General features: G+C 37.6%; 1 protein-coding gene and 1 long non-coding RNA gene across 4 annotated transcripts in view; one reads left to right on the top strand and one right to left on the bottom strand.

The window, feature by feature from the left end:
• The window catches only part of LOC113096433 (NACHT, LRR and PYD domains-containing protein 3-like), a 58,433-nt gene extending 35,527 nt beyond the window's left edge, over positions 1-22,906 (bottom strand). For 2 of the 3 annotated variants that reach the window (XM_026261816.1, XM_026261819.1), the window contains exon 1: positions 18,556-18,719. The gene's annotated coding sequence lies outside the window, so the exon portion shown is untranslated. Of the gene's footprint in view, positions 1-18,555; positions 18,720-22,742 lie in introns of those variants that run through there. The other variant, XM_026261817.1, reaches the window with a different exon arrangement.
• On the top strand, positions 410-3,090 carry LOC113096434 (uncharacterized). The gene is made up of 2 exons (XR_003288506.1): positions 410-980; positions 2,821-3,090. It is a non-coding gene; the product is annotated as an uncharacterized LOC113096434 (long non-coding RNA).
• Positions 22,907-25,295: the final 2,389 nt, after the last annotated feature.

Below are 25,295 nucleotides of genomic sequence, written 5' to 3'. Positions count from 1 at the left end.
TCTTGCTCAGGGACACATTAGTGTCTCACAGTGGATTCGAACCCGGGTCTCTAATAATCTAATAATCAATCAATAATCTTACCAACATTAGCATATCAAATCATAACCTTGTTCCCCAATTTGAAGGATAAGTGCTCACCGACTGGTTATGTAAGTATACAGTACATTAAAACTGTACTCTCTTTATTTCAGCACATATCAAATGCATGAGTCAATCAAATTATCTGCAATTATCGGTAGCTGTAAGTATCATGAAGTATAAATTTATAGTTTGGGTAGTCCATTGTGTATAGTGGGTCATGCATAGAACTTATGTAAACAATATATTCTCCAAAATTGTGTGCATGCTATTCTACCTGATACTGACACATTGACTTATTGATGCTTAACATTTGTTTTACAGGAACATTACTATGATCCACGCTGTGGCCAGGGTTACATTGCCTACAGATTGAAAACTGTTCAGCGCAACTCTGTAAAGATCTTGAAGGGGGCATCCAAGGTGGTTTACCAAGATTGTCCAAAGACTTTACGCAAGACATCTTCAGCAACTGAGCAGCTGTCAGGTGACGAATGCACAGAAGCTATATCCATGATGAAGCATTCAACAGACGCACCAGTTATTAAGGATAAAATGAGGACAACATTCAAGTACAGACAGAATTTGATACATGATCCAGACAAATCTTCACTCATCCTTGATTACTTTCCCCGATTTTTGGATACACCAGGCTTGGTAAGAAATATTAAAATGTTGATGTTAATTGTAAATGTAATTTTAATGTTCGTTATTTACATGATTTATTTGTGTGATAGATTGACCAAGACTTTCCTGTGCTTTTTGGAGATGACTTCAAGCAAATTTATTGCAAAATGGCCAATATTCTACAAGCAAAGAATAATTGCTGACTGCAATAACCTGCACCCTGGTGCCATGGGCGTAGGCACAATAATCCCCCCACCCCCGGAATTATTTTGTTGTAAGATACCAGTGATTTAATGGTGATTTCCTTTTTTTATTTCAGACTGATGGCAATACAGAATAACACAATACAGAAGTGAATCTACTTCATCTCATATTGTATCCTGTATACTGTAAAACAAAAATTTCATTAGCACATTACAATACGATTTTATTTGTTACTGATGTAATGTAAATACAAAATCTCACCCAAATTAAAGGCCATTTAGTTTGAATAAAATGCTAGTAGCAGGATTATAAAATGAATAGATGCGATTATGATCATTTTGATTAAATGACGAGCGTGCCATACATTTGAGATCATTTTACTGGCTGCTGAATGCGCCTCTTTAAATGGTTTTCTGGTGCTCGTCGCAGTATTTTAAATCACAATTGCAATGTTTTCAACCTACATAAGAGCATTTAAAATAAAATGATCTAAAACATAACTGTGGCTTGTGTGAACGTAGTATACCAGTCCACTCTGTGCTGTTATGCCAAGGATGTTTTTGCTCATGTGAAGAGGGTGATCTTTTCAGTCTAGTTTAAATAAAAAATATTATAGTTTAACATTGATACATTGCGAATATAGAAACATTTGGATATGTGCAGAACGAGATGTGAGCAATAACCTCCAGATACATCCAAACCCGCGCTCGCTAGTCCTCGTATGCAAGCACGCATGCACTGTCATGATCTAATGCACTGTAAATGCAGGATTTTTTTTAAACAAATAGGCCTAGCGAAACGCAAAAATTTAAAATCGAACATTTTGCAGAACAGGATAAAAAAAAAAAAGTACTGGTCATAATACTTGCATAAAATGTTTGATGTGAAAAAAATAGAAAGGTTCACTGACTGCACAGCCACAAGCGCCACAGTTAGATTTGGGATAATTTTATTTTTAATGCTATAGTGTCATTTGAAAATATTGCAATTGCGTTTTAAAATATAACAACGAGCACCACGAAACCATTTAAAGGGACTCATTCAGCGGTCTCCTCAACAAGAAACAGTCAACAAAGTAAAATGATCTCCAACGTATGGCGCGCTCTCTTCATTTTATCAAATGATCATAATCACATCTATTCATTTTACAGTCCTGCTACTAGCATTTTATTCAGACTAAAACCCCTTTAATTCGGGTGAGAAAGCTGTTTTTCCAAGTGGCTTTTACACACAATAATAATACCGCTGCAGACGCATTTTGCAGCATTAAGGTTATTAATTGATCATTAATTTAAACGATGATCGATCATGGAAATGGGCTGCAGTGTTTGTAAGAGCTGCCAACTTCTCCACCCTATTTACTGAGTGAAATTCTCCTACCTTTATCTCCCAGGTCTGTTGTTGAATCTTCCAAAGGTTTTGTCTTGGGTTCCTTCACATGCAGCAGCAGCACTTTCCACTGCACCAATAACATGGGGCTGCCCGCCGACGTGCCTGACTTTAAATCGGCGCTACTAAACACGGATATCGACCGAGGCAATATATATAAAAAAGACAATTATCGGCCCAGTATATCGGTCGACCTCTAGCTACTACATTTATATTGCTTTCCATGTTGAACTTTTCGTTGTTTCTATTTTAATTTACTTTTAAATCCCATTAAAGCCTAATTTGTACATTGTGAATGAATGATGATGCCTTTATATACAGTCACCGTCACTCACAGCCACTCGCACGAGTTCTGATCATGAGCTGCACGCAGCACAACATTAAATCAGTTAACTGACCATCGACAGCCTTAATCAATTGCATCTCTTATCGACAATTAATCAATCATAGATTAATCGTTGACATCCCTAGTCCGGTGTTGTACAAAGTAATGTTTAAAATCTCTCATCATATTCTCTTAGGTGGGGACGAGTATCATTCAGAAGTTTTACATCATCCTGGACCAGAAGGCCATTCCCTGCATGACTCAGACAGCTGTTGCAGCCTTTGATGAACTCTTCAAGGCGCACTTTGTCTTTGAACTTCTACACGTTCATTCAAACAACATTGATGTGGGCACTGCCAAGGAAAGTCCAAGGGTCAAGGAAATCCGAGTGAGAATTGAAAACACTGTGGTTTGACTCCCCCCAGCGTCCTGCTCAAATGTTCTCATGCTTCCTTTGCATGTTACACCACAGAAGTTGTTCAAGTTTGTTTCAGCATCTAAAGTTTCATCATAGTTTGTACCCAGGGCGTTCACTACGGTTGAAATGTGGTGAACCTGGATGTTCATCTGTGTTTTATACATATTATGGGTTCAAGAAACATATCGTTGGAGTCCACAGAGACTGTGTAGCCTCAGGTACTGCTGATAATTTTGGCAGTAGTATCAATGTTCCTGTTTCTGATGCCCTAAGTGAGGATCCTCCAGTCACTTCAGACTCCTGTTGAAAATCGGCAAGTAACTGATATGTGTAGTGCTATTGTTGCTCAAGTACAAGCAGCTGGAGTCTCTGAAAGCACTGTTCAATGTTTAGTTGGTTCAATGGAAGAACTTGTTAGTGATGTTCATGCTCAAGCAAGAGACACTGTTCTAAAATGTCTTTCATCAGAGGTACCTGGGCAAACTCTAGACAAAGTTAAAGACTTTAAAGAATGAATGTCCCTTCTCAGATACTATGTTACAGGGTTCTGTCATCCAGGTTACTGGTGACAATTTAGCTTTACATGGATTGCTTGGTATGGTTGAGTCGTTCAGTGCAACCTACTGTTGTCGGTTTTGCTTAATTGACAAAACGAAGCTGCAGTCTGTCTTTAGTGAGGATGACCCAGATTTGATCATTCGAACAAAGGAGCTATATTCAGAACATTGCAATGCTCTGGCACAAGATCCCACACTTGCACCACTGTTTGGCCTTAAAGTTGTCTGGATTACGTAATCAGATTCCAAAACTCAAGTACTTGTAATTAGAGTAAACTACTTTTTAAAGTACTCGTAATCAGACTACAGTTAATTTTTTTATGGATTACATGATTACATATTATTTAAACAATGGTAATAAGTCATTCACAATTCATTGATTCTCCTAAATTTCTTTTTTTTTAACGTTTAAATTTTTCCTAATAAACCTGCCGCTTATATAAGTTTTTCCGGCGGAGAGGGGAAGGGGTGTCAGAATCACGCTCAGAATAAATCAGCAACAAGATAATGGACAATGGAGGGGAACCTGTTTTAATACGGTCTATGAGGGGAACGCAGCCTTTAATCACTGGATGTTCAGACATCATTCAATTTTTAAAGAAAGACTCGGGGAAAAGGTCACTATTCAGTGTGAACTCTGCCTACCAAGGATTAATTTGCTGTCCATGGAATTCTTTGACCTATCAAAGTTATTGCTGGGAATTTCATGTCCTTTCATATATTTTTGTAATGTTGATTTTTCTTCATTGTAACTACCTTATGCACTTCAAGTGTTTTGAGATGGAATATTTGACCTGGAAATGGTCTCTATATTAACCAGGGCTCGACATTAATGCTTGTCCGGGACAAGTGGATTTTGTGAAAGGGCAAGTGAAAGAGATTTGTACTTGCCCGAACGGACAAGTAACCTGATCAAACTTTTAATAACAAACAATAACTAGGGCATCACCGAAACTTTGAAGAGAATGATTCTGATTTTATTACTTTCAGTGTAAATGGTGACTAATAACAGATAATGTATTGACACAGTATCAAGGTCGAGTCAGTTGAGGCTCGTGCACTCTGTCTGACTCACGGAGAAATCCAAACTATAAGAACAGCACACACAAAGAAACAATGAATCAGCCGTTTGAATGAATCGGTTGAATCAATGATTCACTTATTAAGACAGTGACTTGTCACCCCCTACTGGTGGTTTAACATCATATTTAAAAGTATCATTGCATTTTTCCAACACTTCATATTTTGTATGTCAAAAAAGTAAAACAATATTCTAATAACATAATTTATTCATTTGGACAGATGGAGTTTGTTGATAATGATTTCATTTGAATAATAATAACAACCATAATGTCTTATTATTCTAATTTAATGTAAGGATAACATGTAAGAATTCAAAATAAATGTAAACGTCTCCATTTAACTTTTAAAAGTTAGAAAGTTTAATATTTTTAAGTTAAAAAGCGTAACCGCAATCAATTTAAGGCAAATATCAAAAATATACTGATTAAAGTAATATCTGATAGAGCACTGATTAGACTGCTTCATATAGCCTATATATATATATACACACACACACACACACACACACACACACACACACGGATAAAAAGCTAAATGTTTTCATTTCATTTCGGTTCATTCTTGGTTTAAAAAAATCTTCAGGTTCCATATGCAGAGCGAAATGCGAACGGTCCAGCATTTAGCAATAATTATTATTAACTCTGTTTTTATTCTTGATTTTTTCAAACTACTAACACTTTGCATTTTTGAATTATGCCTTATGTGTGACAAATTACATTTGTGGGGAAAAAAAAAGCTTTTTTTTTTGCAGTTGAAAAATAAGCTACTGTGGCTCTTCTTGCGGAATTAAATGTATAATATATATATATATATATATATATATATATATATATATATATATATATATATATACACACACACACACATACATTTTGCAAAAAAGTACAAGATCAGGCTAACTGAATATATGTGATATCAAATAAGGGTTAGCACAAATGTAATCTAAATGTAATCCAAAAGTAATCAGATTAGATTACGTTACCAAAAATGTGTAATCTAAGAGATTATATAACTGATTAAATTTTTTTTCATGTAATCTGTAATCAGTAACTGATTACAATTCATAAGTAATCGACCCAGCTCTGTTGGCCACAATATCAAAAAGATACTATGTCTACTTTTGAAGCAGCAAAATCATCAACCTGTTGTCTTGACACACTTCCCACATCTTTTTTCAAAAGTGTGCTTAACTGCTTAGAAGCAGATCTTTTAGAAGTGGTGCATGCCTCACTTCTTTCTGGGACATTTCCAAACTCCCTAAAAACTGCAGTTGTAAAGCCCCTCCTGAAAAAGAGCAATCTTGATAACAACATTTTGAGCAATTTCAGACCAATATCTAATCTTCCTTTTATAGGCAAAATTATAGAAAAGGTAGTTTTTAATCAGATGAACAAATACTTAAACTCAAATGGATACCTGGATAATTTTCAATCTGATTTCCGACTGCATCACAGCACAGAGACAGCACTCATTAAGATCTAGCAATACCAGCACCAATATTTTACCACTGTCGATCATAACACACTACTAGAGAGACTGAAAAACTGGGTCGGGCTTTCTGGGATGATACTGAAATGGTTCAGGTCATACTTAGAAGGGAGAGGCTATTATGTGAGTATAGGAGAGCATAAGTCTAAGTGGACATCCATGATATCTCGTCTGGTAAGACCAAACCTAATTGCCTATCACAGCTATGCTGATGATACCCAGATTTACCTAGCCTTATCTCCAAATGACTACAGCCCCATTGACTCCCTCTGCCAATGCATTGATGAAATTAATAGTTGGATGTGCCAGAACTTTCTTCAGTTAAACAAGGAAAAAACTGAAGTCATTGCATTTGGAAACATAGATGAAGTTTTCAAGGTGAATGCATACCTTGACTCTAGGGGTCAAACAACTAAAAATCAAGTCAGGAATCTTGGTGTGATTCTGGAGACAGACCTTAGTTTCAGTAGTCATGTCAAAGCAGTAACTAAATCAGCATACTATCATTTAAATAACATTGCAAGAATTAGATGTTTTGTTTCCAGCAAAGACTTGGAGAAACTTGTTCATGCCTTTATCACCAGCAGGGTGGACTATTGTAATGGGCTCCTCACTGGCCTTCCCAAAAAGACCATTAGACAGCTGCAGCTCATCCAGAACGCTGCTGCCAGGATTCTGACTAGAACCAGAAAATCTGAGCATATCACACCAGTCCTCAGGTCCTTACACTGGCTTCCAGTTACATTTAGGATTGATTTTAAAGTACTTTTACTCGTATATAAGTCACTAAATGACCTAGGGCCGAAATATATTGCAGATATGTTCACTGAATATAAACCTAACAGAGCACTCAGATCACTAGGATTGAGTCAGTTAGAAATACCAAGGGTTCACACAAAACAAGGGGAGTCCTCCTTTAGTTACTATGCTGCCCGCAGCTGGAATCAGCTTCCAGAAGAGATCAGATGTGCTAAAACACTAGTCACATTTAAATCTAGACTCAAAACCCATCTGTTTAGCTGTGCATTTATTGAATGAGCACTGTGCTATGTCCAAACTGATTGCAATGTATTTTACTGTATTCACTGTATTTTATTTAGAATCATTTTATATTTGTAACTGTTTTAAATTCATTTTAAATAAGTCCATTTTTAAATCACTTCCAAAGTTTTAAAATTGCTTGTTTTTATTTTTGTATTATTTTTCTTCATGATTATTTTACTTTCTTTTATATTAAGCACTTTGAATTACCATTGTGTACGAAATGTGCTATATAAATAAACTTGCCTTGCTTTTTAATCATTATATAACATCATTAAAAATCATTTGTAGATTTTCAGGATGTGCATGATCATATGAAGTTTGAAAAGTATATGAATTAGAAGTTTAATGACATTTGTAAGCAATTTAAATTTATTTATTATCAGGTAATGTTTAATACATTTATTATTAAACATTAAAGGGAAAATCCACCCCAAAAATAAAATTGTCCTTAATCATTTACCCCTATGTCGTTCCAAACCCATAAAAACTTAATTTGTCTTCAGAACAAAATGTAAGATATTTTGGATGAAAACCAGGAGGCTTGTGACTGTCCCATTGACTGCCAAGTAAATTACTTGGCAGCGTACGCTCTTCTGTGTCAGTCGCATCACAAGGATTCGCAGTTTTCTTTCAACTCAAAGCCTACATACATATAGAAAATGGTTCCTTGTGGCGCAGCTAACACAAAAGAGCATAAGCGGTCTCATATTTTCCTAAATGGTGCTACGGTGATGTGGAGAGACGGAGGAGAGGAAATGTTGAATAAAGTTATGTTGAATATAGTTTTTTCTTCACATACAAAAATTATTCTCTTTGCTTCATAATGTTACGGCTAAATCACTGATGACAGATGGAGTATTCTGACGATGCTTTTCATACTTTCCTGGACTTTGAAACTTATTTACTTGGCAGTCTATGGGACAGTCTCAAGCAGAGGAGTCATGCCCATTCAGAGTGAGGGGGCACGTCCCCCCTCCGATTTTTGAGACAAGTGGATTTTGAATGCAGCCTCCAAAAAAAATAAACTTACGAGATTAAAGTCGTAAAATTTCAACTTTAATCTCGTAATATTACGGGAGAATAAAGTCAAAATGTTTAGAGAATAAAGTCGTCCTACGCCTACTACAAGAATAAATTCAAAATATTTTTGATAGATCTACTTTCAATGTTTTAAACAAAACATAAATTGCGTCTTACAATAATGTTTTTCATGCTCTTTAATGACCAGATCATTGTATTTATGTGAAACAGTTGATTAAATGTAACTTTTCTTTGTGAAAACTCCAAATAGGCTATGTGAAAATGTATTCTCGTAAAAATTCGATTTTAGTAGGCATATTACGACTTCATTCTCAAAACATTATAACATTTCAAATTTGATGAGGAGTCTGACATGAAATTTAAGGTCCCACTTGAAATTAAAGGCCTCCTTATTAGAAATTCCAGATTTCAAGAAATTTTTAGACCTTAAAAATCTAAATTTAATTTAAGATGGTATTCAAGACTTTTAACATACACAGTTTCACCTAATCTCATGATAATCTTGAGTACCTATAGAGTAGTACTGCATCCTTCATAAGTCCAAAAAGTCCATTAGTTTTATCATATTTGTAAAAGAAAAATACAGCTTTCCGATTCTTTCCGGAAAAAACTGAGCTCCTTGGAGGCGTGCCGTGAGCGGTGCTATAATACTGATGTTCCGTGTTGTTTCTATATAACATATATTCACTTATGTGCAGTTTTCCAACAAAATACAGAAATCTGATGCAGTTGTACTTACATGAATGGGGTCATCACATGGACGGCTCCATGTTTTAATAGCAAACATGGCCATGTGCGAGCGAGGGCTATAATCAGCCCAAATTAGTGATTTGAGCTCTTACCAATAGTGTGCGACTGCACGCACACACGTCTTTTTCCGCATCCTGGAGTAGATTGAAAGACTATAGTTTAAAAGATGGAGGGGAGCATGGTATAAAATACCCATCCGGGCCTTAATATCCTCAGACTGAGAGTTTCTATAATCAAACAGCGCAACCTGATATTTATCTTTATTTCTTAACATATAACACGCAAGCTGATCCACATCAACTCCACTGCGATTGGCTATTTTAAACCGCTTCAATTAGGCTTAGTCCAAAAGAGCACACATTTAGAAAATCTTAATAAATTCACATATGGTTCACGTCTCATTGCTTTACAGAGAATGATCATTTCTAGAAATTTGTTCACTAAAGTATTTGCTCTCGAGAGTTTCAGTACTCTCTCCAATGCCATCACAATAGGGATAACATCAAAATGAAAAAAAAGAAAAAAAAAAAACATTTAGGCCTATTTATTTAGCAATAACACTAGCCTATGATAATGTGACATTTATACAACAGTTCAATAAAGTTACTGTAACTTTTATAGATGGGCTACATTGTTTTTGCTCCGTCCAAACAGAACAAACAGCAGAACCAATGTTTCTCTGCGCAACACATGTTTGAGCCTCAAAATATCTCTCATTAAGATAGAGACTAAGTGCCACCCACTGGAGGTGTTAGTTTCATAGTTAAAAAGTAGACGGTTCATTTTTTAAAAATCATTTCATATTTCTAAATAAAAAAAATTTACATTAAAAACATTAATCTGTTAACATAATGTTAATGTTATAAATTAAATTATAATTTGCTGTGTAAATCCACATGGCATGTCTAAACAGCCTGTGTCAATCAAAAAATGATTTTATTGAAACTGACTTCCTTTTATTTGGTCATAATAGCCATACACCGTGTCTTTGCATTCTGACTGAATTTGTTGACTAAATATAAGAATCTGACATAAGAGGACAGATAGCTATGACAATGAATTTAAAAATACAGTTTTCTCTTTCTTTTGGTTTTGATCTTCTCTCAACCGAGTGAGCACATCCTGCATTATATTGTATTATAATGATGATGTAATATTAGCCCACCGCTATACTTTGACTAAAGGCATGTTGCATATTACTTGTTCGAGGAACCTTAAAGCATATTTAATTATTTGTGTAATTTGTGCTACTCCATCATTGATGTTTATAGGGTAAGTAGGGCCCAACATAAACTCAAGCCCCCAGCCCCCTAAGTCCTGCCCCTTAAATCCTGTATGTACATACAGGCCTAAATAACCAATAGACATTATAAAAATATATTATTTCTAAGAATTTAAGTTGATAAAAACATCTAAAACAAAGTATAAATGTATTATTTCAATTTGTATGATGAACATGTTTACATTTAGATTATTTCAATAGATTTATTCAGTCAGTGAAGCCAAATAATGGGTGACAAATAGCATGCATATATAGACTATTCATTTTACAGGTTAAAAAATACAGTGTTGGGAAAACTCAGAATTAGCACCACCCACAGGACCCAAACGGAATATCAAGTGGTTTTTCTGATTTCCGTGCAAGAACGAAAAATCAAGTCATAATTTCGTTTTTTTTTTTTTAGAAAAAAACGAAAAAGGAGTTGTTTTCTCATTTTTTCTTTCCATATGTGAAAGCAAAAACAAAATGAACGAATGATACCTGGACCCACACGGCACCAAAACTGCTGTGTACTAAACACACATCAAACCGACGGCATCCCACAAAATTCCCCTGTCCAATCTTTAACAACAAAAACAATGTAATCCCTGTGAGACAAGCCCATGAGCAAATTATGTTACAGTCACTGCCAACAGCTCTTACCGTACAAACATTCACGCGTCCCGCCGGAAAATCTATTGAAATAACCTAAATTTAAACATGTTCAATTGTATGATAAAATGTGTCTTAAAGGGGTCATATGATGAGATTTCAATTTGTCCTTTCTCTCTGGAGTTGGAGTTAATAGTTGGTGATTTTAATATCCATGTCGATAATGAAAAAGATGTATTGGGATCAGCATTTATAGACATTCTGAACTCTATTGGTGTTAGACAACATGTTTCAGGACCTACTCATTGTCGAAATCATACTCTAGATTTAATACTGTCACATGGAATTGATGTTGATAGTGTTGAAATTATTCAGCCAAGTGATGATATCTCAGATCATTATTTAGTTCTGTGTAAACTTCATATAGCCAAAATTGTAAATTCTACTTGTTACAAGTATCGAAGAACCATCACTTCTACCACAAAAGACTGCTTTTTAAGTTATCTTCCTGATGTATCCGAATTCCTTAGCATATCCAAAACCTCAGAACAACTTGATGATGTAACAGAAACTATGGACTCTCTCTTTTATAGCATTTTAAATACAGTTACTCCTTTACGCTTAAGGAAGGTTAAGGAAAACAGTCTGACACCATGGTATAATGAGCATACTCGCACCCTAAAGAGAGCAGCCCGAAAAATGGAGCGCAGCTGGAGGAAAACAAAACTAGAGGTATTTCGTATTGCTTGGCGGGAAAGTAGCATATCCTATAGAAAAGCATTAAAAACTGCTAGATCTGATTACTTTTCTTCTCTTTTAGAAGAAAACAAACATAACCCCAGGTATTTATTCAATACAGTGGCTAAATTAACGAAAAATAAAGCCTCAACAAGTGTTGACATTTCCCAACACCACAGCAGTAATGACTTTATGAACTACTTTACTTCTAAAATCGATACTATTAGAGATACAATTCCAACCATTCAGTCTTCAGCTACAGTATCACATCAGACAGTGCACTATAGACCCCCTGAGGAACAGTTCCACTCATTCTCTACTATAGGAGAGGAAGAATTGTATAAACTTGTTAAATCATCTAAACCAACAACATGTATGTTACACCCTATACCATCTAAGCTCCTAAAAGAGGTGCTTCCAGAAGTCATAGATCCTCGTCTGACTATTATTAATTCCTCATTGTCATTAGGATATGTCCCCAAAACCGTCAAACTAGCTGTTATTAAGCCTCTCATAAAAAAACCACAACTTGACCCCAGAGAACTTGTTAATTATAGACCAATCTCGAATCTCCCTTTTCTGTCCAAGATACTAGAAAAGGTGGTATCCTCACAATTTTATTCCTTCTTAGAGAAAAATGGTATATGTGAGGATTTCCAGTCAGGATTTAGACCGTATCATAGTACTGAGACTGCTGATGGTTGCTCTGTCAATTCTTCATCATCAGTTAGGAACCTAGATGTGCTATTTGATCACAATCTTTCCTTAGAAAGCCACGTTTCTAGCATTTGTAAAACTGCATTTTTCCATCTCAAAAATATATCTAAATTACGGCCTATGCTCTCAATGTCAAATGCAGAAATGTTAATCCATGCATTTATGACTTCAAGGTTAGATTATTGTAATGCTTTATTGGGTGGTTGTTCTGCACGCTTGGTAAACAAACTACAGCTAGTCCAAAATGCAGCAGCAAGAGTTCTTACTAGAACCAGGAAGTATGACCATATTAGCCCAGTCCTGTCCACACTGCACTGGCTCCCTATCAAACATCGTATAGATTTTAAAATATTGCTTATTACTTATAAAGCCCTGAATGGTTTAGCACCTCAGTCTTTGAATGAGCTCCTTTTACATCATTAGAAGAATGGCATCTACGCTAATATTTGTCTGTTTCTCTCTTGTTCCGAGGTCACCGTAGCCACCAGATCCAGTCTGTATCCAGATCAGAGGGTCACTGCAGTCACCCGGATCCAGTACGTATCCAGACCAGATGGTGGATCAGTACCTAGAAAGGACCTCTACTGCCCTGAAAGACAGCGGAGACCAGGACAACTAGAGCCCAGATACAGATCCCCTGTAAAGACCTTGTCTCAGAGGACCACCAGGACAAGACCACAGGAAACAGATGATTCTTCTGCACAATCTGACTTTGCTGCAGTCTGGAATTGAACTACTGGTTTCGTCTGGTCAGAGGAGAACTGACCCCCAACTGAGCCTGGTTTCTCCCAAGGTTTTTTTCTCCATTCTGTCACCGATGGAGTTTCGGTTCCTTGCCGCTGTCGCCTCTGGCTTGCTTAGTTGGGGTCACTTCATCTACAGTGATATCATTGACTTGATTGCAAATAAATGCACAGACACTATTTCAACTGAACAGAGATGACATCACTGAATTCAATGATGAACTGCCTTTAACTATCATTTTGCATTATTGAGACACTGTTTTCCAAATGAATGTTGTTCAGTGCTTTGGCGCAATGTATTTTGTTTAAAGCACTATATAAATAAAGGTGATTGATTGATTGATTGGGGTGTTACAAGCCCTTGGTGCATAAAGAAGATCTGTAACATAGCAAAAAAACTAAAGTCTCAAATCCAAAGAGATATTCTTTATCAAAGGTAAGGGCCAACCACATACCCCTAAAAGCGCTCGTTCTAATGCCCCCACATCTCTACAGCATAGAGGAGAAACAATAATGTACAGTATGTGGAAAATAATCTGTTTTTGAACCTTAAACCGCATAAAGACATTGCATTATACCAAATACACAAAATAATGTTCTTTTTAGCAACATCTTACGACCCCTTTAAACATCAGTCGAATTGTACACCAATGAAACTTGTGTCATATATAGTGCTCATAAAAACAGGTAGAGATGGTACAAGAATAGACCTGCCATATACGTACAAGTATACATGCAGTACAGTAATAAGTGTCAATTTAGAATTAAAAAAAGAAAAAGTTTAATTTGTCATAAACATTATGCAGCCCCTCACTAAATGTGGAAAGGTTGCCACTTTTCTTATTAGGATATAAATTAGGACATTTTACCTTAATTTAGCAGTTTTTGTTTGGCAGCAACTTCTGCCACTTATTGATCATTTATAAAAAAAAAAAATAAAAAAAAAAAGATTCTTTAAAATTTATTTACATTACTGGTAATCGTCTGGCACCCTGTTCTGCCATGCATTTCACCAAGAGTGAATCCTGAAGAAAATCTAACTCATAGCTTTAAACAAATAACACTGGGAAAGCCCCTCCAACATCGTTAACTTTAAAGGGGGGGTGAAATGCTCGTTTTCACTCAATCTCCTGTTAATCTTGAGTACCTATAGAGTAGTACTGCATCCTTCATAAATCCAAAAAGTCTTTAGTTTTATTATATTAATAAGAGAAAGATAGTCTGTACCGATTTTTCCCGGAAAAACACGACCAGCTGGAGGCGTGACGTGTGGGCGGAGCTAAAGAATCACGAGCGCCAGTAGGCTTTTGCGTTGAGAGCGTTTGGAAGGTGTGACATTACGAATGAGGGAAAACCCTTCATTCCAAAACAAACCATGGCTAACAGTCAGATTCAGCTGTTTATTTATGATCCAGAATCAGATCCCGAGGCTGAAACTGAACGAAAGCAGCAGCAGCAACGACTCGCTCCGAGCGGGGCTCGAACCCGGGTCTCCGGCATGGGAAGGGGACGCACTAACAAGGAGGCAGAGATATTTGAAGCAGTTTTACTCACCGCCTGCGGTTCCAACACACGATCGCGACCCTTTTTCGTTGGGATTGCATCATCCTTAAGAAATAAACGATACGCAAATCCGTCGTCAAACTGGGCCTTGTTTGTAAAACAAGCATCTTCGAAATGCAGGGAACAAACACAAACACTTGCACAACTCCGTTGATGCTCTGTAAAAATAAACTCCATCCACTGGTCCCTTAATGCTGTTTCTCTTTTGGTAATCTGTGCAGGGTTGTCTTGCCCTGGCAACCAAAAACACACTTCTTTTGTGACATTTGGCGACGCTCTCGCTCTGATCAGTGAAGTCTGTTGTGCTCTCAGTGCTCTGCTATACGGGAGCGCGCTCTTCCGCCAGAAGTGCCTCAGGACCCATATAAGGAAATTCTGCTCCATCTAACGTCACACAGAGCCATACTCGAAAAAAACTTTCCAAAACTTGTGACAAACCGGAAGGAGTATTTTGGGAACAAAAATACTCCTTCAAACGTACAACTTAATTTTTGAAACTTTGTCCATGTTTAGCATGGGAATCCAACTCTTTAACAGTGTAAAAAACTCAGTATGCATGAAATAGCACTTCACCCCCCCTTTAAGACAGATTATTTGTGGATTTGTGAATGTACAGTGGTCTCTCCACCTTCAATACCACGACTGAGGAGCCTTTGAGCAAGACATTGAAGCCCCAACTGCTCCCCGGCACCACAGAATAAATGATGCACACTGCTCCGGGTGTGTGTGTGTGTGTGTGTGTGTGTGTGTGTGTCCACTTTGGATGGGTTAAAAGCAGAGCATGAATTCTGAGTATGGGTCACCATACTTGGCTGTATGTCACGACTTCAGAGACTGCTTTTACTTGTATAGAACACATCAAATCATCCCAAAATCATGCTAAGATGACTTATTACCAAACACCATTCCAAGTCATCTTATGTTTGTAACCCATGCATTGAAAGCTTGGGAGCATGTGACTAAGAAGACAATGTGTTGATTTATGTATGGGAGGAGAAACCCCAAGCTACACCCCAAGCTAAAACAATGTCTAATAGTTCAAGACACCATTAAACTTGTACAATGTAAATGTACAAAACTTCTTATTTAGATACAGTCCAGATGTTATGCTCTTGTGGTGTTTTCTCCTGTGGTACTGAAGTTAGAAAGTCCAGTGTGGTGAGAACTCTAAACTTGGCATGACCATGAGGAGGAAGAGTGAAGATCTGCTGTGTGTTTCTGTGTTTGATTCAAGAACTCGTTTTCTCTCATGTGTGTAATAAAAACATTAAAAACAGACAGGGCTGTAACATAAAACAAACAAACAAAAAACGCACGACAGATCTACACCGGACACGAGTGGAACGATCCAACAAAAGACAACAGAACCCAGTGATGGACACACTGGACACGATCCCCATCAGTGAACTGATGCTCCTTCTGTTCATGATGAAATGTTCTGACACTGTGTTCAGATGATTTGACACTGTAGTGTGATGTCATCAAGTTTAGACACACTTTTAGCTGTGGGACACAGATGACAACTCTGGCGTCCGGTGTAGACACAGACAGGGACTGCTCTATTTACAAATAAGTTCTATAAGAAAAAAACTAAACTAAACCAGCAGCATAACGAGATGGAAATATAAACTAGAAAAAATATTTACATTTGCTCTGTCCTTCGTCCATGACACGGACTCACTGTGGATCTGCCAGTTTTAATCTGAACTGCTCTTAATGCCGAGTGGATGGTTAGATCATCTTGTCTTAATTATAAATTTTACTGGTAAAAGATAAAGAATGACAGCCTTTTGTATTGCATTGCATATCAGGGATGACAGATTGATTAAAAAAAAAAAACATTTTGATACTTTGCGGGGGAAAAAATGCTCCCATGAAATAGTGAAAAACCTCTGACAGTCTTACAAACATTTACAAACTGTATCCAGAATGATAAGAATGTCATGTTAGATTTTATGTTATGTAATGTTTTCAGTGTTTACAATGACAGCGCCTGCCATCTTGTCTTTTTGGCTTCTTGTTTGTGATTGAACTTTATCCTCAAGCGGGAAATCCAGATCAAATCCCAGAAGATAAAATCAAAACTAAATAAAGTTAAAACTCGATTTGAACAATTTCTTTGTTTACTGAATATTGATTTTATGAACTGTAATGAACAAATGAAATGAACTGTAGTTTACTACTGATGTACTGCAGTTTAATAGCATTTGACGATCACCATTTTTTATTGTGAAGCACAGCAACTCATCATAGTAAAACATGGAGAAATGATCCATCCTTCTAATATTTATTTTTTTACTGTATATATGGGAAAAGAAAAATTATTTTCTGTATTCTTTCTTAACTGGTGAGATTGTCAACACTGCAAAAATATGTTCATCATCAGAACCAGTCTAACAAGTCTAACCAGGACCTTTTCAGGAAAACAAATGAAACCGGTTTGACTCTGTTTAGAGCTGGAGGGGTTTACAGAAAGCACCTTTATGTGTCTGATCAGGTTTCAATATAACTTTAGATGAACGTCTCTAAACACATGCATGACCGTGTCACTCACAGATGTGTGAATTCATTATAAAGCATTGCTATGATTTAAAGCTACTTTTCCAATCCCATCACAGATCTGCATTTAAAAGTGAACAAGCCATATTCATGGACACTATTGTTGCACTGGGAGTTTTCTGTATGTATATTTCTGTAACTCTGATCTGTTACACTCACAAGAAACTGAAGTGGATAAGTTAATGATGTAGAAATTTGAGTAGAAGTAGAAATTATGAGTTCATTATAGACACAGTATTATATCAACACTGTTGAGTCAAAGAATGAACTCTACAGTATGATTTCTCCATCCAGCTAGGTTCTTCTACAATTACCCCATCAATTTCGGTCAGAAATCTTGGTGTAATCTTTGATGACCAACTGACCTTCACAGACCACATTGCAAAGACTGCTCGATCTTGCAGGTTTGCATTGCACAACATCAGAAAGATCAGGCTCTTTCTATCGCAGCATGTTGCACAACCTCTGGTCCAGGCCCTGGTCATTCCTAGACTGGACTACTGCAATGCTCTTCTGGCTGGACTTCATCCAGCATAATCAAACCTCTACAAATGATTCAGAATTCAGCGCCATGACTGGTCTTCAACAAGCCCAAAAGAGCCCATGTTACACCTCTCTTTAACTCTTTGCACTGGCTACCGGTTGCGACTCGCATCAAGTTCAGGACATTGATGCTTGCATATAAACCAGCCACAGACTCAGCTCCCCTCTACTTCCACTCACTATTACACATCTACATCCCTCCAGAAGTCTGAGATCTGCTAGTGTGACGCCTCGTGGCATCATCACAGAGAGGCTCAAAACCACTTTCCAGAACATTCTCTTCCCACCCTAATCTGGAATGCTGAAGCAACAGATGAAAACTCATCTCTTTCAACACTATTTGACTTCATCATAAATAAATAAAAAATACTTTGTCTTTCTCTTTATTTATTCCTTCCCTTTCTAGCTTGTGCTTGTTTGAAACAAAGCCTGAAACTTGGCATTACAAGCAATTCCTGTGTCTGTTTGTCTCTTTAAGAAGAATCGCTTTATGTATGCCCCAATTGTAAGTCGCTTGGGATAAAAGCATCTGCAAAATGACTAAATGTAAATACATTTTGAGAATCTCAGACTCACTGATGAACAGTAAAATGAGAAACAGTGATTTCACGGCATGTGAAGAACAATATCAGAATCTGCAGCTTTCTGTGATTCAATGACAAATACGCACTTGATCATCTGTTTGATTTGCCACATGAAGAGCTTTAAATAAAACCATCCAAACAGCTTCAGTGCAGCGTTAAAGAAGAAGGAACTGAACAATGACACATCTTTAGAAAACACTTAAACAACGAAAGAAAGATGAAACCCTCACCTCAGATTATACGTGTATATCTTTCAGCTTCCTCTGAAGTGTTGTGTTGAACAGCAGATCTGAAATCTCTTTCACTTCTAGAAGAATGAGAGGAATGACAGTCAGTTATCTAAACCCTCATCTGACTTGTTATTCAGTCAGTTAAAATGAAAGCGTTGTTCTCAGGAAATACTTCTGAAGTAGTTTTAAGTCTGTGCTTGACTATATGCTTTGAATGTCAGAGAATATGTAGTGTTGTGTAATGTTTGATGGGACTGATGGGCTTCCACATTAAATGTGGTTTTATTAACAAAGTTCGGGAGGAGCACGATCAGATAATCATCCAATTTGGCACAGGTTCATCTCGTTTAGCTAATCATCTTAACTAGCACACAAGCGTATATATATATTCAGTCTTCCTACCTCCTGTCCCACGACAGTTTTTCAGCATGGATGGTTTGTCAGCATTTAGGTCGCGCTGTCTGTCATCTTATCACAGACTTAATGTTCCTTCCGACGAAGAGATCTATACCGGGGATTTTTCAGATCTGCCGCTTTTTTGCTGGACCCATGATCACTCCTACCCAGCCAAACACGGCCACTGAACACCAACAAGCGTCATCGCATCAGCTGCTCTTCTCGCCAAGCCACAGGTTGTGGCCAAAAGATCGTGCAAATCCCCGAGCTCGCCTCACTCGACAACACTATTGTCCCACCAAGACCGGGCTCTCTTATGATGCTGGATCGCCCCAGCAGCAGGCATTCAACCAGCACGTCTCACTGCAGCAAGCCTCTCTCTCGCTTTTCCAGCCGTGGCGCAGTTCGATGCTGCCTCCACTACCGGCGAAGACTGTTCTTGGAAGAATCGTTCTTTTTGAACTAATCTTTTAGGCGAACGAATCGTTCTCCGTTTACTCTCATTAATGAAGAGTTTTCCAGAGTTGTCATCCACACTGAGCGAGTTTCATATGAGTCTGAAAGTGATCTAGAGCTCTCATTCGTGAACGAAATGACTGAACCTAGGGCTGTACGATCATGGCCTAAAATCAAAACCTCGATTAATTGAACATTTTACCTCGATTACGATTAATGAACGATTTTTTTTTTCTCATAGTTCACTGACAATGTTTGTGTAACTATGATTGACTATTAAAAGGTTAGATATTTTGTGCCCGCGATCTTGACAGCTACTGTTTATATGTTCGTGCCACAATGCAGCTGTGGGAACTAGGGCTGTCAAAATGGCTGAAAAACTAAACTTGAATTTGCAATTATATATTATCCAAATTCGTAAATAAATATTTAAAATGCATAATTTTAGTTAGGGTGAAGAAAAGCTTTTGGCCTTTCTTCTGAGGCCACAAGAGGGCGCATTGAGCAAAATATTACTAATGCACGTTTATTCAAAGCATAAGAAAATATGACTGTGAAAAAAATGCATAATATTTAAAATGTTTATAAACCAATTATAATTAAGTAGCTTAAAGGACTATAAACAAAACCGCACCATGTGTGCATGCATAGTTTAATGCAAAAGGGTGAAAGTCAATAACACAGAGTAAATTTTTCATTTAAACATGAGCTGCAGTAGGATGGAGAAAACCCACCATAAAGTCTCAAGAAATGTTTTTTTAAAAAAGGAACCCACCTTAATTTTACATGGCTTTCTAAACATGCGGCTCTATTGTGTGAGACATGAGTCCAAGGGTAATAGAAGACATCCCTCTCTAGAAAATGCGTGAAATATGCGTTCTGTGTGAATGGCTTGGTTTCAGTTTTGACTAAAACAAGATCTCCTCCACATTCTCTTTTTCTGCGATATTTTGATTGAACATCGCAGTAGCGCTGCATCTAGTTGCTTCAATTGTATATGTTAACAAAAACATTCTAATGCAATGACACTTTTACATTTTCATCACATCTCGTGCGCCACTGATAAAGGCCAAAGTATAATTTGACCATCCGCATCCGTGCACCGTCCACACTATGTCATTTTCGTCATCAAGAGGGATCGCGGAGAGCCGCGCATCCGTCCACGCGGTCTCAAGAAGTGCCTGCACGCGGACGGGGTGCGTGGCTGTCAACAGTGCATGCACGAGGTGAATGATGTGACCGAAGTGGTACTGCTCGTCGAGCTCATCCGCCTTCTGAAAGCTGTGCGGATGAGGCTGTGTGAGACAGAACAGAACACTAATGTGAAGTATACCCGAGGCGGGCCTTAAGCTGCCTCCTTAACGGACACCTACAATTCGAATGCAACATTTTTGCATTCGAATGTGGATTATTTTTATTTTTTTTATTCTACAAATATTCTAAATTCGATTTTTTTTTTTTTGACAGCCCTATCGCAAACATTGTAGCTCAATACAATAATACACATACGATCATCTAATCGCTTGAATGTCTAAACCATAAAACAAATATAACTGATAAAGTTTAATGAAAAAGCAAGGCCATCACTATGTGTTGAACCGGCGTTCACCACTGACTGGATGGGGCAGAGTCATGTGGCTACACACGCGCTAGTATGTTTTTAAAGGGGAAGTATTAACATGGGGAAATGATCCATCCTTCTAATATTTATTTTTTACTGTATATATGGGAAAAGAAAAATTATTTTCTGTATTCTTTCTTAACTGGTGAGATTGTCAACACTGCAAAAATATGTTCATCATCAGAACCAGTCTAACAAGTCTAACCAGGACCTTTTCAGGAAAACAAATGAAACCGGTTTGACTCTGTTTAGAGCTGGAGGGGTTTACAGAAAGCACCTTTATGTGTCTGATCATGTTTCAATATAACTTTAGATGAACGTCTCTAAACACATGCATGACCGTGTCACTCACAGATGTGTGAATTCATTATAAAGCATTGCTATGATTTAAAGCTACTTTTCCAATCCCATCACAGATCTGCATTTAAAAGTGAACAAGCCATATTCATGGACACTATTGTTGCACTGGGAGTTTTCTGTATGTATATTTCTGTAACTCTGATCTGTTACACTCACAAGAAACTGAAGTGGATAAGTTAATGATGTAGAAATTTGAGTAGAAGTAGAAATTATGAGTTCATTATAGACACAGTATTATATCAACACTGTTGAGTCAAAGAATGAACTCTACAGTATGATTTCTCCATCCAGCTAGGTTCTTCTACAATTACCCCATCAATTTCGGTCAGAAATCTTGGTGTAATCTTTGATGACCAACTGACCTTCACAGACCACATTGCAAAGACTGCTCGATCTTGCAGGTTTGCATTGCACAACATCAGAAAGATCAGGCTCTTTCTATCGCAGCATGTTGCACAACCTCTGGTCCAGGCCCTGGTCATTCCTAGACTGGACTACTGCAATGCTCTTCTGGCTGGACTTCATCCAGCATAATCAAACCTCTACAAATGATTCAGAATTCAGCGCCATGACTGGTCTTCAACAAGCCCAAAAGAGCCCATGTTACACCTCTCTTTAACTCTTTGCACTGGCTACCGGTTGCGACTCGCATCAAGTTCAGGACATTGATGCTTGCATATAAACCAGCCACAGACTCAGCTCCCCTCTACTTCCACTCACTATTACACATCTACATCCCTCCAGAAGTCTGAGATCTGCTAGTGTGACGCCTCGTGGCATCATCACAGAGAGGCTCAAAACCACTTTCCAGAACATTCTCTTCCCACCCTAATCTGGAATGCTGAAGCAACAGATGAAAACTCATCTCTTTCAACACTATTTGACTTCATCATAAATAAATAAAAAATACTTTGTCTTTCTCTTTATTTATTCCTTCCCTTTCTAGCTTGTGCTTGTTTGAAACAAAGCCTGAAACTTGGCATTACAAGCAATTCCTGTGTCTGTTTGTCTCTTTAAGAAGAATCGCTTTATGTATGCCCCAATTGTAAGTCGCTTGGGATAAAAGCATCTGCAAAATGACTAAATGTAAATACATTTTGAGAATCTCAGACTCACTGATGAACAGTAAAATGAGAAACAGTGATTTCACGGCATGTGAAGAACAATATCAGAATCTGCAGCTTTCTGTGATTCAATGACAAATACGCACTTGATCATCTGTTTGATTTGCCACATGAAGAGCTTTAAATAAAACCATCCAAACAGCTTCAGTGCAGCGTTAAAGAAGAAGGAACTGAACAATGACACATCTTTAGAAAACACTTAAACAACGAAAGAAAGATGAAACCCTCACCTCAGATTATACGTGTATATCTTTCAGCTTCCTCTGAAGTGTTGTGTTGAACAGCAGATCTGAAATCTCTTTCACTTCTAGAAGAATGAGAGGAATGACAGTCAGTTATCTAAACCCTCATCTGACTTGTTATTCAGTCAGTTAAAATGAAAGCGTTGTTCTCAGGAAATACTTCTGAAGTAGTTTTAAGTCTGTGCTTGACTATATGCTTTGAATGTCAGAGAATATGTAGTGTTGTGTAATGTTTGATGGGACTGATGGGCTTCCACATTAAATGTGGTTTTATTAACAAAGTTCGGGAGGAGCACGATCAGATAATCATCCAATTTGGCACAGGTTCATCTCGTTTAGCTAATCATCTTAACTAGCACACAAGCGTATATATATATTCAGTCTTCCTACCTCCTGTCCCACGACAGTTTTTCAGCATGGATGGTTTGTCAGCATTTAGGTCGCGCTGTCTGTCATCTTATCACAGACTTAATGTTCCTTCCGACGAAGAGATCTATACCGGGGATTTTTCAGATCTGCCGCTTTTTTGCTGGACCCATGATCACTCCTACCCAGCCAAACACGGCCACTGAACACCAACAAGCGTCATCGCATCAGCTGCTCTTCTCGCCAAGCCACAGGTTGTGGCCAAAAGATCGTGCAAATCCCCGAGCTCGCCTCACTCGACAACACTATTGTCCCACCAAGACCGGGCTCTCTTATGATGCTGGATCGCCCCAGCAGCAGGCATTCAACCAGCACGTCTCACTGCAGCAAGCCTCTCTCTCGCTTTTCCAGCCGTGGCGCAGTTCGATGCTGCCTCCACTACCGGCGAAGACTGTTCTTGGAAGAATCGTTCTTTTTGAACTAATCTTTTAGGCGAACGAATCGTTCTCCGTTTACTCTCATTAATGAAGAGTTTTCCAGAGTTGTCATCCACACTGAGCGAGTTTCATATGAGTCTGAAAGTGATCTAGAGCTCTCATTCGTGAACGAAATGACTGAACCTAGGGCTGTACGATCATGGCCTAAAATCAAAACCTCGATTAATTGAACATTTTACCTCGATTACGATTAATGAACGATTTTTTTTTTCTCATAGTTCACTGACAATGTTTGTGTAACTATGATTGACTATTAAAAGGTTAGATATTTTGTGCCCGCGATCTTGACAGCTACTGTTTATATGTTCGTGCCACAATGCAGCTGTGGGAACTAGGGCTGTCAAAATGGCTGAAAAACTAAACTTGAATTTGCAATTATATATTATCCAAATTCGTAAATAAATATTTAAAATGCATAATTTTAGTTGGGGTGAAGAAAAGCTTTTGGCCTTTCTTCTGAGGCCACAAGAGGGCGCATTGAGCAAAATATTACTAATGCACGTTTATTCAAAGCATAAGAAAATATGACTGTGAAAAAAATGCATAATATTTAAAATGTTTATAAACCAATTATAATTAAGTAGCTTAAAGGACTATAAATGAAACAGCACCATGTGTGCATGCATAGTTTAATGCAAAAGGGTGAAAGTCAATAACACAGAGTAAATTTTTCATTTAAACATGAGCTGCAGTAGGATGGAGAAAACCCACCATAAAGTCTCAAGAAATGTTTTTTAAAAAAGGAACCCACCTTAATTTTACATGGCTTTCTAAACATGCGGCTCTTTTTTTTTTTTTTTTTTTTTTTTGACAGCCCTATCGCAAACATTGTAGCTCAATACAATAATACACATACGATCATCTAATCGCTTGAATGTCCAAACCATAAAACAAATACAACTGATAAAGTTTAATGAAAAAGCAAGGCCATCACTATGTGTTGAACCGGCGTTCACCTCCGAGTTTTGCTTTTATGCCACTGACTGGACGGGGTAGAGTCATGTGGCTACACACGCGCTAGTATGTTTTTAAGGGGGAAGTATTAACAGGATTAAAAAAACGAAATATCCGACATAGGAAAATTACGTCGATTAGAGGTTCTGAATTTCGGTTTCGATTACTTTTCGATTAATCGTCCAGCCCTAACTGAACCGGTACACATGTCGAGTTGAATGAACGGATACACGTTGTAACACTAATGAGCTGATGGTATTTCAGCCATCTGTTCCATATTAATGAATCCTGACTCTAACACATTCTGCACTCAAAGACCAGAACGTGAGTAAACAAAGATCTTCGTTTTACAACATAATTCACCATTTGGGGCGCCGTGATGTCAGTAACATCCTGCCGTGGGTGACAGTTATTACACCTATTGTGACTGTCCAGGGATACCCGTGAGCAGCCTCAAAGGAGAAACGAAACCCCCCCCACATTCCTAAACACACACACAAACTTTTCTTAATAATAAGTCCTTAATAATATGTATTTTGAATATGTTTGTGCGTTGCATAAAATGGTTAATCCTTGTTATGCGAGGACTATAATTTGCTGACTTGTAAATTGGAAATGTTTCTCCTAATTTTAATGTTCTCAAATAGAGTCATGATTCTGTAACCCTACTCCTGACCAGGTCGTAAAACTTTATGATCTAACAAACAGGACAGGAAAGCTAACT

The sequence above is a fragment of the Carassius auratus genome, unplaced genomic scaffold (assembly GCF_003368295.1).
Source record: "Carassius auratus strain Wakin unplaced genomic scaffold, ASM336829v1 scaf_tig00215926, whole genome shotgun sequence".
Lineage (NCBI taxonomy): Eukaryota > Metazoa > Chordata > Actinopteri > Cypriniformes > Cyprinidae > Carassius > Carassius auratus.
This window is presented reverse-complemented; position numbering and strand designations above follow the sequence as displayed.